Source organism: Bombus pyrosoma, linkage group LG6 (genome assembly GCF_014825855.1).
Source record: "Bombus pyrosoma isolate SC7728 linkage group LG6, ASM1482585v1, whole genome shotgun sequence".
Taxonomy (NCBI): Eukaryota; Metazoa; Arthropoda; class Insecta; order Hymenoptera; family Apidae; genus Bombus; species Bombus pyrosoma.
The window spans coordinates 6,998,579-7,013,160 of NC_057775.1; the positions used below are offsets into that span (position 1 = coordinate 6,998,579).

General features: G+C 39.1%; 1 protein-coding gene across 9 annotated transcripts in view; it reads left to right on the forward strand.

The window, feature by feature from the left end:
- LOC122568703 (protein expanded-like) overlaps positions 1-14,582 on the forward strand; it is a 118,958-nt gene that overhangs the window by 18,387 nt on the left and 85,989 nt on the right. For 5 of the 9 annotated variants that reach the window (XM_043728757.1, XM_043728756.1, XM_043728755.1 and 2 more), the window contains exon 2: positions 14,504-14,555. The gene's annotated coding sequence lies outside the window, so the exon portion shown is untranslated. The other 4 variants (XM_043728764.1, XM_043728758.1, XM_043728760.1 and 1 more) reach the window with 3 other exon arrangements.

Below are 14,582 nucleotides of genomic sequence, written 5' to 3' on the forward strand. Positions count from 1 at the left end.
ACTTGGTTATTTCTGATATTTAAGGTACTTAAAATACGCAATGTATACTATTGATTTACATAAGACATAGAGTACAGATTAAAATAAGGCGATCTTTCCTTAAGTTTTATGACTCATTTCATCTTATGATTCAACGGTATCAATCGAGAGCTTAGATTCAACAAATGAAATTGAACGTATCTTTATAATTAACTAAGTTCAGATGTTTCTCTTTAATTTCCTTTAATATTCAAGTAAGATAACGACCCCTGTATTTTATTCGATTATACTTTTATTAAGGTATCGATCGTTAGTTCGCTACATTTTTCGAACCTTATACTTTTCATAAAGATAATAATAATATGTATGATATTCGGTTACTAAGCTTATCTCACCGAAGACCTATTGCTATTTATTATGTACTTTCTTCAAATCCACCCGATGCGAAGTTCCATTTTCAATGTATCAATTACGTTACGCAGAAAATGGTCGAGCATCGATGAATATTACATTCCTGTTCGAGTTTCACGTTACACTGGGATCGGGATCGCGACGTGCGGCAACGTGTGGAAACTGTTACGCCGAGATTCCGAGAGTCCACGTGGGTCTAGAGAAGGAGCGTTCTCCGTTCCAATGTCTTTTGAATCACCTGGCCGATTAATGTTCGCATTTACATCGAGGCAAGCGTCTATAGTCTAATTAATACGGCGCCCGGTGCAACGTGCTTCAAAGTGTGATTATCTTGCCCCGTCCACCGGCACGATAGGTTATATCTGTCAATTTATCGCCGTTTACTTAACGCGCTTGCGCCTGCGCAGCCCTGCGTGCACGTGTATACGAGTAACAACACCCACGCATACAACCTTTCTCCGGTAATGTACGCGCATGCGCACCACTTATACGCCCAGCGAAGCATAATCGAGCATAACTCCCTTATACATTACTTACTTTACGCGACAAGCGTGTACCACATCCCCGGTCATTACGTCGACTTATGCCTTATGCAACGAGTTTGTGCTGTGCGTGTGCTTTATCAACGCAACGCGACGTGACGATCTTTAGTTATCTTTACGCATTCCAGCTTTCTAGGCGTGGACCCAACTTCCACAGCGCGCCGCGTCTCCTACGCCTTTTGTTTCATCATTTATCGTGGTAACAGCGTGCCAGTGCGGCGTTCAGCTTATTGGCGCCATTACTTTGTAATTAGCGTTCCTTAAAGTTGCGCGTTAAAAGAATGTATCTACTTTTTTGTTTATACAAGTTCGGGTTGGACGGCGTTGATTAACTTGTTCGTGAGATGTAATGGACGTTTACCGTCCGCTACCACTTATGGAACCCTTCCGTTTGTTTGCAGAACCATTTTACGAAGCTTCTGTAACCCGACGTTCTTTTTCCTCGTTTTTTACTTTTAATTAACGTTGGCAAATTTTGGGGTTAATAATAGCATACATTGATAGTGTGTACATGCTTAACGACATTTTCGTTGTCAACTTATTTGAGGTTATTAATTCTTACAAGTTGAAAATGTACAAAATGACTAGAAGAACGTGTTCCTTATAAACAGCTCGAGTCTGGAGTCTGATTAGCATTGACTAATTTACGTATAAAAGTGTTATTATACGTGTACGAAGATCACAGGGGACAAAATATGAGAAATAAATCTTTAATTTTGGTGTAATTCTAATATTAGGATATTATGACAAAACGGAATATTTGAATATAAATTACTATAACATAGAAGTAAAGAGAATCTGCTATTTCCAGAGATACAGAGAAGTTTACCTTGTAAGAAGTTTTGTACGTACGGATGTATAAATAATTAGGTATAAATTGTAGGAGATAAAAGGTATACATAATTGTTAATACGAACAATATTTTAGTATCTTTCAATTTCAATATTACGACAAATAATATTTTTAAGGTTACCAAGAGAGAAGAAAATACCTGTTTAGTCCCAAAATGAAGTAAAAGGGGAATTTTTGCAGCATTTGGATTAATTGACACGTTGAATTTTAAGACTATTCTCTTATAAAGGTATAACTTACTATTGCATTTGCAATTTACTTATTATTACAAATTTTCATAAATTAGAAAAGATTAAGTTGAAATCCATAGAACGTCGTAACATAGTAGACGGTCTTGTAACAACGGACCGCAGTGTAAACTGTCGGTGGCGTGTTCTGATCTTAATTTAAAAGTCTAAAAAGGGACGAATAATAACATGTAGGATAAAGAGGGATGCTAGGACGGAGAAATACGTTTGACCGAGGGGACATAATATCCGAGTAGTTTGCCGAGGGCAAACACGAGGGCGACACGACCCCGAGGCTCGAAGAATTCGGCTCTTGGATCGAATTGACCTGCGTGCCTGTGGCTTCTTGCCAACCGCTCCGCATCGCGCTGTTGTGTGGCTCATTTTTCTGCCCGTGCTTTAGGATCTCTGTTATTAAACTGGAATGGCACAAACGTCGTTATACGTTAACCGTATGGCTGCTGTATCCGGGAACTATCAAACTAACGACGCCTCACGTGCGGCCGACTGGCCTAAAAATAGACGGTAGTCCCGCCATATAATTACGATCTCGGATTCCAGGATGTGGTCCAAGCGATTTAATTCGACTCTCTTCTTTCTGTTGTCGACGTCTGTGGAACGCCAATCGACATATTCGTGCAACACACCAAGTCCCCCGGTGGGTTCGCTTAGATCGTAATTTGAACTTCGTAAAATAGTTGCATTTGGCCTTTTCTCTGAAACCTGGTATACGCGTGTACGAAAAACTTTCTTAATGGGATGCGGGGCAGATTCCACCAAGACTTTTTTGTGGTCGTTTAAAACGTAGACTGACGTCACGTTTAATTGCACGTTCGAGTGATCGTTTCGCATGTTCTTATTTGGAACGTGTCAAATTGTTTTCTAGGAAATACTCATTTAACATATCTTGTGCCAGGTGGGATGTTCGTTGATGATGGTAATCGACAAGAGTAAAATGTTTATAAGATTAAAACATGTTTGTTCGTTACATTGTTTGCTGTATCGTTGAAGTAAGACAAATGGAAGAGAAGACTTCAATATCTGGAATTTAACGGATATTCCGTTTTTCTGTAATATTTAAGAAAATATTCTTTAGCCTAACATTTCGTTTTGATTTGAACTAGTTCCAAAATTTTTATTCAACGAAAGTCTTTCAAGTCAAGATTTTCTGGAGTTCCTTTTATGATTATCATTTTTTGTTCTAAAGTTCAATTAAAAAATGATTTATAATTAATTTTGAATTAAAAACCGAGCTTGCAACATCAGTTTATTTTTCCAATGAAACAGATGACATTACAGGAGCACTATGAAAGAACGACGAAAATAGTATGGAATGGTACCAACACGTTCACTGACAATCAGATTTTCATTATCTACGATGCCATAAATACGAAGCTAATAAACAATTTCTATACGAAACCAAATTCTATATCTTAGAAATTTACGCGCGTACCTTATATAAATTATCGTAAAAAATTTTTTCTTCTGGGCATCACGCGCACACGTATGTGTATGGTGAAAATACCAACTCGGATTCGAAACGTACGCAATGAATGCTTGAGTTAGCTTGTGCCCTCGGTCATTGTCTTGTCGAGATTCTTCTGCAATGAAATACGGTTATCGTTCTGTCATGTCCACGAAGAAGTTCCAGGCGTTTAACCGTACGAAACGTAAATTTCAAGCAAGCAATTCGAGCCTCGCTTTAAAATATCATCGCGTCTACGTGTCAGTAGATTCCAGGTAATTAAGTTGCACTTACGCCACGTTCGTTAATATCGCTATTAGACGTACATTAAGCCACGTAATTGAAGTATTACATCTTTGGAATGCGTTGCAGTGTATCTGGCTGCGTTAATTGCCATGATAAAATTTGTTTTTCCGCGACGCTTAAAACCACGTTCAACGCTGAGAAGGTATACTCTTCTCCGGTAAGTTTGATACGGGAACCCTGTACGTGTTTTATGTCATACGGAGAATTTAACGATGAATGGTCCCATCCGCTTTGAAGCGTACGATCCTGCGGTGCATTAGGCTCGCCGAGTATCAGCATTGCTGACGCAGATTACGTGAGTCCATTTGTGCGTCGCGAGGTTAACACAACGCTGTACTAAATTCCTGGTGACGTGTCTGATCCTCGTACACACATAGCGTAGATATGCTCTGTGGAAAATGGATGAAGCAACCAGGCTTTCACGCTTTCTTTTTTACCTCGATATCTTTGATTCACGTAGCTGTATGTCTTCCATTACAAGCCCGATAAGGGATACGATATAAAGAACGTCCACGACATTGGTCGTAACCAATCACGTATCAATTTATGCTTTCTTTCTAATGTAGCGAATCAGTTTTTGATCCTTTTCTGTGCTATAAATATTTATATATACAATGGTTCACGAAGATATCCCAACATTAGCAGATATCTTTTACGAATATATCGTGAAACATTTATATAACGTTTATATTTATAAAATGAATAGCCTCGGTCTATTAACGGGCCGTTTTGATCTGATCGATTTTAATTTTGGTTCTGATGTTACTTACAAATTAACGATTAGATCGTTAAAAAATTATCAACTAAAACGTATGTAGGTTTAGATTATACGTTAGGATTTATCGCATCTACCGTGTTTCTTTTTAGTAGCTTGTTTTAGTATAGAAAAGATTGGATTACAGAATAATTACTGTGGTAGTTACAAAGTAGCGTAATATCTTTTTTAATAATTACTAAACTATATTTAGGCTCTATTCTTATATGTTAAACAATTCTGCACGAAATCTGATCGAATCTAATTGCATGTAACATTAACATACTGTCACAAATATTGTTTGTTTATTCTATTATCATTTCTGTCGATACGCGTTAAAATGTTGAGAAAACGTTCATTTTAAAAATGTAATATATCAAAACCAATCTATCAATTGTAAGATATATTGTCCTAATCGGCATATCAAGCACCATTCACCTTTGCTTGGCTACGACGATTATGTAAAGCTACGTGGCATAAGTATGTATACTACATGTACTACTTGTATTTTATGGGACATCCTAATATATTTTATCGGGGGATAATTTGTCAACGAGAAAGTTTTGAAACTTGAAATTTTTCGTGCGTTAAGCCGATATCAACGTCCTCGTATGGAGTACCTATTCCTGTTTCCCGTAAACAGCGTTTAAACAGTTTTTAACGAGCAATCTGTGCATTCGCGTGCATCCGTACCATTACGGAGACCCGTCCATTGCCCCTTCTTTTAGCGTATAGCTCAATAAATTTGGAAAGATGTTAATATATTTCTTGTCGAGCGTAAATCTCTCGCGCAACGCTGCGTTTAAACTGTTTTAAGTAATTATATCTACCTTTATCTCGCGTTTTATGTCACTTTAATTCATGCTTCAGTTTTTGAATACCATCCTTTTTCTTCTTTTCTCGTTCGCTTACTCTTTATTACAATTTTTTACGATAATACGATATAAGGATGGAAACATGCCAGTAACGCGACATCGCAAAACGAAGTATTTGCTTTGTAAAAAGTTGGCCGAGATTGAAATTTTCAAACTCATTTCGAAATGAAAAGCAAAATATTTTTCCACGTAATGTTACTGCAGTGGAACGACACGATAGATAACACGGTGACTTCGGACCTTTTATTCGAAAGTTGCTTTTTCTCCAACGTACAATGGTCAATTTTTCTATCGTGTCTATTTAATATATTTATGTGTTCAGTTTCCTACGTAACTTTTACGTCAAAGGTGAACAAAATATGGTCTAGGTGCTCATGGTCTAGAATTCAATAACATGCTACAATCGAGAAGTAAAAAGCTAGAAGCAACAAATAAATAAAGAAACAATAGGTAAATAAATATATATCGTGCGCTGATAGTTAACTTTCGCAAAAACGCTCTATATGAAATATTTTGAAATTCATAGAAATGTATATACATAAAATCAATCGTATCAATTTATTTAATTTCAGACGAAGTTGGCATATAAATTTCCCAAAATGTGATTCACGTTTTTTGCGAATTGTCTGCTTTGTATTCCCTTGCAATAGCATTTTCCTACCGTTATATGCACAACTGAAACAGCCGATGGAATATAAATGAGGTTCGATGGTGATCGCGTGGCAAACGACGTACGATTGGTACACGAAATTCTTCGGACGTCGAAATTCTTTAAGAAACGCCTTTGCCACTATGCTCGTAAGTGTGAGTGTTCTTACATAATGTCTTATGTACTCCTGCGGCACGATCGAATCGAATGGTCTACTACGGAATGGAATGGAGTGGAATGGAATCGGTTGGAATGGGGCCACACACTCTCGACTGTAAGCTACTCGATCAGCCGTGTCGCTAGGAAAGGACTCGTAACTCGTAAATGTTCCTAAAGAAGGAAAAGAAAAAAAGAAAGAAAGAAATTTGACGAGAAAAAATCTCGTCTCACAGTCATTTGGCGAACAGTATAATTTGGTTATTTGAAGTGGCTGGAATGTCGACCTCGTTCAGTTTCTTGTATTCGCAATTTACGCGTTATTAAACGTCGGATAATAATTTTGAATGATTTATGCGAACGTCTCTGTTAATTAGAACTTGCCAACGTGTAATTTCCTCTTTGCGAATAACAAACAAAATACCGTGTTAATTTCTGAATGAACAGAAAATTTACTCTCGTTGGATCTTTACATGCGACAAGAACACTGAACAAAACTCGATGTAGTTCGTTCTCGTACGTTACCAGTTCCTTTCGATTCTTCGATTTTATATTTTCTTTTTAGTTATCCTCTGCTTTTCTATTCTTTAGCTTACTTTTGATCATCTATTTGGTCGATCTTCTAATCAACGTAAACGTTATAAATATATAGAGATAAACTCGTTTTCTTCACTGTTACCTTCCTATCACTCGTTCTAGGTAACTTTATCTATAGTTTCTCTGATTAGTTTTTCACATGGAGTTGTCCCTCGCCGGTTGCATCGCCGTTTACAAGACACCCTGTACGCGTCTCGAAGATAACTAACAATCAGATAAATTGTCTCTACCCGTCGCACAACCAGTGCACACTTTATCGGTTACGAGCGTAGCACGATTTTTCAAACCTTTATTCAGACAGTCGTCTCTGAAAGAATTGAATGAAAAGAGGAGTTATCACAGCCCTGGAACAGGTAGGATGCGCTGCTGCTGCTTACAAATAGAGAAAGAAGGAAACGTACGCGCGCTTGTTACGTCGCGATGATAAATCAGCGTTTCCTGCGTTACGGTGCATCGCGGCCAGAGGGATGGTAGCAACAAACGGCTGTGTACGCGTCGAAAGTATGGTCATTCGGTTCGCGTGACACGATGAATCGTATGCACTGTGCACGGAGGCCTACTTGAATCTACAATCTACGATGACAGTAAACGTCGCGCCGCGCCGTTACGAGCAGATCGGGGCGGACTCGCGCGAGTGAAACGCCGCCGCTAAATCCGTGTGTATCGAGGACGCTGACTTAGTTATGTATATACCTGAACTTAATCACATAGGTCTGAATGAAAATAGGTTTAAACAAGAGACAAAAGCGCGCGCAATATGTATTTTTTAAACTGTGAAAGACAGGAGGGTAGTAAATGCCGAAAGAGCGATTTTTAGATTTTTCGAGAATACACGTGGCCGTTGAACCGAAGATCGGTATTAGGTAAGATACGCAGTTACATGTTATATTAAATTAATTTATGTAATAAAGCGCGACTTGACACGTTCAACGTGGGAGGATTTCTACGACTCCTACGTTTCGTATTGAAAAAAAATGGAAACAACTTCGTTTCACTTGGTTTTCTTAAAAAAGAAAAATACCTAAAACACACGTCAGATTATTGAGAAATATTAAAAAAGATAATAATAATGGCGATACATATGTATATCGATGTCGTCATTGAAGACTTTTATCCTCGATACGTGTATCGACTTCGCACTGAACGTGTTAATTGAATTACGTATAGCCTAAGAGACAACGTATCTGCAGTGATGATAAAAATACGAACGTCCGTAATTAAGGGTTATCTATCGTCCATACATATATACGATCACGAAAAATATAGAGTAATTCTCAATTAACTGCATCAATCTCTAGAGAATTTGATTTGAATGAATTTATTTGTCTAACGTTATGCAAAAGATGATTATTAATCTGGTATTTATTATAACATTATTTTTCTAGTTCTTTCGTTTTTATTAACAGTTAACAGTCATGTCACGTATTTACTTGAATAAATATCCCGATTCTTTACAATTACGATTATAATTACTACCTGTAAAAAAAGAATGCAAAAAAGTAAAGTAAAGTAGCAAATGTAATATATATATATATATATGGTATGACGAAGATATGATAATCAATTCTTGTTTACCTCAGAAGAATACCAGTGTTCTTTAAGTGTGGTTAACAAATTTAAAGATGAAACAGGCCGCGAAAATATTCGTATATGTAACATACGTACGTACAAAGTCACGAAGTACATTAGACCAGAAACATTAGCAGTCGTCACGTGCCTCGCAAAACGTCGAGCGAACTCCTCGCGCTGTCAACGGATACGCGGCTTAAAGTTCAGCGTGCGTCGTTGTGGTATCCAACAAATTGACGGACAAAATGAAGCGTACGTTTGACGCTGATTTATCGTGCCATTGTGCAAACGTCGAACGCGTCGAACGTTACATGACGTCGTAACTTATTCTATCGAAGCGAATGAACGCGTCTAAGGCGTGTGCGCGTTGATCCTTGATCCTTGAATCGCGTACGGGGTGAAGCGCAAAAAATACCACGAGGAAGATTATAAATCGGACGGGCCGACTGGAAAAAGTAAATGGACCGAGTGAAACATAAAGGGAAACGGGCGAGAGAGTAAGCAAGCGCGCGTGTGTTTGATGAGTTCATCCTGTGTGCTTTTCTCTATTAATGCGGGGCGCTGCATTTTCTTTGACACGTACGAAGGGAACGACGAATCTTATCGGACTAGTGGTTTACAGTCGTGGTTTTTGAAAAATAAATTTATTAGTCAACGAATAATCGAGAGTATCGTCAATGTGTATATTCCAGAGATACATTCTTTTATGGTTTTGTGAAGAAGACGTAATACGCTAATAATAAGATATGAGACAGCAGTTTTGTCAAAAATAGATATATTTATCCTTCGGTTAATCGATAACTTATTAAAATACAACTTCCAAGAAATGAATTTATTTGTCTAAAGTGATGTAATTGATTTCAAGTTTTTACTTATCGTCTTATTTCTCAAGAAATGGCACGATGATCCAATAGATTATCGGTCGAACATCGACGATGAATAGGATCAAACTTAAGGATTAGATCAGTTCTTGCACCCCTCGTTCGTTATAATTTCCTGAACGACCGATAGGTACAAACGTTCGTGTATTTATCTCTCTGCTGTGTGTAAACAGATCTCCCTTACTGTTCTTCAATATTTACAACCGAATATGCTTTCGTATGAAAGAAATACAGAAAAAATATACTTTTAGAGGTATAACGTGTCCTAAAAGTATCGTTAACCCCTTTTTATTCACGAATGAGATACTTTATGAACTGGTTTTTACCCGCAACTTTTTTTTACCCTGAAATATCTCATCTGCTAATGAAAAGAAAGGCGAGATATCTCATCCAAAGCGTCGCACGAACACGAAATACTTCGTTCGGTTCACACTCATTCAATAACACCGCAAGATATTTCATCCATAGAATAAAGACGAAAGATACGACGAGTGACACTCTTCAGCTTCCTGCGATAAGTCTTCCCTGCGCATTAGAAGCAACGCTACGTGGCACGCGACGTCTCTAGCTTCGTATTAATTTTTAATTCGAATCCGACATTTCCGAGATGAATAGGTATATAAGTAGCGAAATAATTTAATTGGCGTACACGTTAAATGACAGATACAGCGACGCGAAACTGCATGTGCCTACTAAATACGCGGATGTGGATGGCAATTAATCGGAGAGAAACGTGAACGTTCTCGTTTTCTTTCGCAGGACGGTGAAACGCGTGGATCGGGTCGTATTTCTTCGTTCGACTTGCAATTTGCGATTTCAAATTCTTCGACATAACGTTTTGGCTCGAGATATTATAAATAGGTATCGATAAACGCGTATTTCGAATTACGTCATAGGGTCGAGTGGGAAAAAGAAGGAAGTGTCGAGAGTTGCCGTAGGTGATTGTCACGCGTCGCGTCGCCTCCAACACGAGAGAAATTGCGTAATCGACGAGTTTTCATCCTCGTGCGTTTAACATTTCAACGCGTACGCAATAATAGCAATTCACCGATACGCGTTTCTTTTAATTCGATCAAATTATATCGGGAATGTCGTATTTAAACTCGCGACCTCCTATACTCGGAAGCCATACTGATCAATTCCATGAATTTAAAAAGTGGAGAAAGGCGGTGATATTAATCGCAAGGCGATACAAACATTACCTTCTTTAATTTATCTTCGAATTTGCTGTTATTTTTGATCTTTGTGGTGAACAAATTTACGAAATTTACATAAGTTATTTATCGTCTGAGACGTTAAACGCGTGTACTTGTGTAATTAAATTGAGAAATTCACTGAAATTGCAGTTAAATTTAGCTTCTGAGAGGCTCATTTAACCCACCGATCTGATCTTTTTCTATTCCGTTTGTACTCTTCTTTCTCGTAAAGATTGACGGTATCGGAGAAAGGACATACGAATGAGTCCAATTAAAAAGTTCGACCGTATCGTTTGGTTGTTTATTGGTTAAAATTTTTCTGTTCTTATTAATTTTAACTATATCATTACGAATTCTGATGATTTACTTGAGTGGACTATCCTCAATCCACTCTCGCCCATTTACCTCGTACATTTTGCGGGTTTAAAGTGGCGAAACTTTTTATTCTAATTAACCCAGAAGCGTTTAATTAATGCTTTAAAAACACGTTTTTCGTATCTTTAACAACGTTTAAAGCGACAGACAACGAGTCCAAATATTATTTCTCTTTACTACTTTCTTATTTTTAATGATATATATGCATGTCTCTTAAATTATTTTTTAAATCTCAATCTCTAGAGTTCAAAGACGTATACGAGGGATTTTTGTAATCATTTTATAATTACAACATTAGTATCCTTTGAGCAGCGGCAGCAGGTTTGACCAGTTCAACTATCTAGAACTCATCACACTTTCATTCTCTTCTCTCTCTTTTTCTTTTTCTTTTTTTTTTTTTTTATGTCCCTCTCCCTTCTGTACGTCTGGCAGCAGCGACTTAAGCTGCAGAAAATCGTCGAAATAGTCGATTAAGCTTTCAGACAACGAAGAAGGGTTTTCGAAGGAAGGTTAAGGTATCCCGCAGGAGTGGGAGATGAAAGGGTTGCGTAGCGCGGAAGCTCGCCATTATATTCGCATTATAATCCCATCAGTGGACTCTTCTGCCTAACTGGACAGCTACGAATAATACGACGTACTTAAATACACGCCTCTACTTTCCATTCCATATCTATTCGAAGGTCCTCAGCTTTCTACGCTGGATCATCTATCCTTTTCGATCTTCGTTATTAAGCTCGTTATTAAACGAAATTTCGTGATACATGAGATGAATTTAATTTTACGAAAATGATGCTTAATGGTTTCGATAACATTTCGCGATACCATTGTCTATAATAAATAACGTATATTTATGTATTCCAATTAATCTCTGTTTTTATCATATTCGATGGAGGACTAATTTTCTTTTCCAATAAAATGTAGATTTATATTTGGTATATGGTTATGAATTCCAAAATTTTTTAAAGACAGCAAAATTCTATGATAGATGGAAATACTATTGCAATAGGAAAATACTTCTAATAATAATAGTCATAATAATCATATCGTACGATATGTATGATATTGATATTAGAAGATATGGATTTCTTATTCCCGCGTATAGCAAGACACCAGGGTAAAGGAAATATAAAAAAGAAGGAGTAAAGAAAATAGAAGCAATCGAAATCGACTTATCTTTTAGCTTTTCGCTAATACTAATACCAAAAGGGGTATGGTGGTTAGGTGTGTATATCCTTTGCAGACTTCAATCGCCGTTTTCGTAACAATCTAATATTTTTTTACAAGAATCTAAGCTTTTATTAGCCTTTACTATTTTCCTCGGTGCTTCTTCTTTATATCCTTCCAGACGGCTTCTTCTCAAACCTTAGAATACCTTATTCGCGTAAAGTGTGGAATACACAAAATTTAGAAAAAATAATATACATATATCCAAAATTAAATATTTATGGACCATTTATAATTTAATAATATCTATTACAATAAAATAATTATGTCGGGTTATAGGAGCAAGAACAGCAGGGTTAACTTAAACAAGTAGCAGGAAGCGAATCTACGTACCAGATAACGATACTTTGTGAAAGGTTTTCACGTATGTACATGCGTATATTTCATAAAATATGCTAGTTTAAAGTTTAAAGCGGTCGTATAAGGATTGCGGCGCAGGCGATCGTGTCCGCGTTAAAGCCCCAACCGGCATCGAAATTCCACGCCATTTATCTGATCTGAAATCATAGGCAATCAGGAGTAAAATAGCGGAGGGCCCGCTTAACCTTCCGTTTCTCTTGTCATCGTGACTCTGTCGGTGTGCGAGAACGCGACGCGACGTGGCCGGCAAAGTGGTGAAAGCCACGACGGTGATAACCTACTCCAGTGCGGCTGCCCAGTTGCAGGTTGCAGCTGCCTGCTCGCAAAACGCGGAATCCCAGTTACGCGTTCTCGTACGGAGGAAGAACGCTGCCTGAGACTGTGTAGAATGCTCTTGTGCAGATAGCAGCGTGTGCACGTGGTGGTTTACTTCCGCTCGAGGCACGCGGTTCATCCGACCACAAACATACATACATTACGTACACGAACATACAACGTGGTCAGTAAAAGAGGAAGAAGAAGAAGAAGAAGAAGAAGAAGTAGAAGAGTACGAAACGAAGAAAGAGATAGAAGGATTGGAAGAACAGAAGGAAGAGGTGGGGTGACGAACGAAAAGGACGAATAATATAGAACAAGAGATAAAGAAGAAATTAACGACTGAACGCGAGGCAGAGTATGTAGAAAATTAGATAGAGAAGCTGGAATGAAACGGACGAGGAGATAAAGGAATGGAATGGTAAAGGACGATTATGACCAAGAGAAAGTAGCAGATGAAAGAGAAAAGAGGAGAGAAAGAGAAGAACGATGCAGACACAACTCCGCGCAACTACCCCACCTTCGGTTGCTTCACTGACTGTTTCCTTCTCTTTTTCTGTGTTACGTCTCCCTCGTTCGTCTTTCTTCGTTTTCGTTTCCCTCTCTATCTCGCTCGTAGTCCGTTCTTCTTCTTTCTTCGACTCAGAAAAAGCCCGTTCTCGGCATCTCTGTCCCTCTCCTGTTCTGTTCGGCCAATTCCTCGTATTATACCAGGTTGCGGCGTGGAATGCGGGCGTCCTTCGTTCGCTTCGAGCAGCGTCCAACCGATGAGCCCCGCTAGCGTTATCCTTCGCCGGTCCTTCGCATGCGCTCCTTAGGGCTTGGTAAAATTAACCTGGAATACTCGGCCGAGACGCCCGCCTCGCTCTCTTCTCTCTCTTTCTTCCTGCCTGCCTCAGATTCGTTAAACTCACTCACGCGGCTCTCACCAATACGACCGACATGCCATTCCGCACGCGTGTACTTCCCCGTATATGCAAGCCGCGTATGCGCGCATACAGGCGCATGCGCAGCAGCCGCGTAACAGAATCACGGCGCGGCGCGGCGCGGTGTACGGAAACGGCGATCGGCGCACTTACTTGGCGCTGGGTTTCTCGGGGTTATTGACGATGAAATTAAGGCGATTTGTCGAAGTAGAGCGGTTTTATTGGGAGTTCGTGCTCCTTTCGGATTGCGGATAGTAGAGAAACGGGCGCGAGTGCACCGCGCATGTGCATTGTGCATACACATGGTGGAGTTCGTCTTGATGCACACCGGCGCGGTGTGTCGATACACCACGGCAATTTATTTTTCTACACACACGTGTGGTGTCTGCGGAGGCTGCTTTATATACCCAGGGTAGCCTGTATATACCGCCACTGCCTGCCATTATTCTCAATAATTCTCGACGGTTAATGACAGTCTGCGGAATATTTTTTTGCATGCGCGGAGGCCCGGTGTGCCGCAGACCGCGCGAAAAATTGTCGTTTTCTTCGTCGGGGATATTATTGCGGTGAAATTCAATGTTGCGGAAAGCAACATGCAACCTCTTCGCGTAAACGTGTCTCAGTTCGTAGCGATCCGAACTATCTTGCTGCGTCCATCTTATCTGAATGCGAGTATCCTTTTTATTCTTTCATTTTTGTTGGTCTTTTTGTGTGCGTGTACGCGCGCGCGCGCGTATGGACGCGCTCGCGCGCTTTTACGTTCGATTCTTGGTATCTGGCGTGGAATCGAGCCTCTCACTCAGGTAGAATACTATAATTTAAAGGCTTATTTGTGTTGTTGCAGGTGCACCTGTGTGAAGCCGGAGGCGGAGGATTCGGAGAACGGGAGAATCTAGGTAAGATTGCTTTGTAGAATTTCAAGG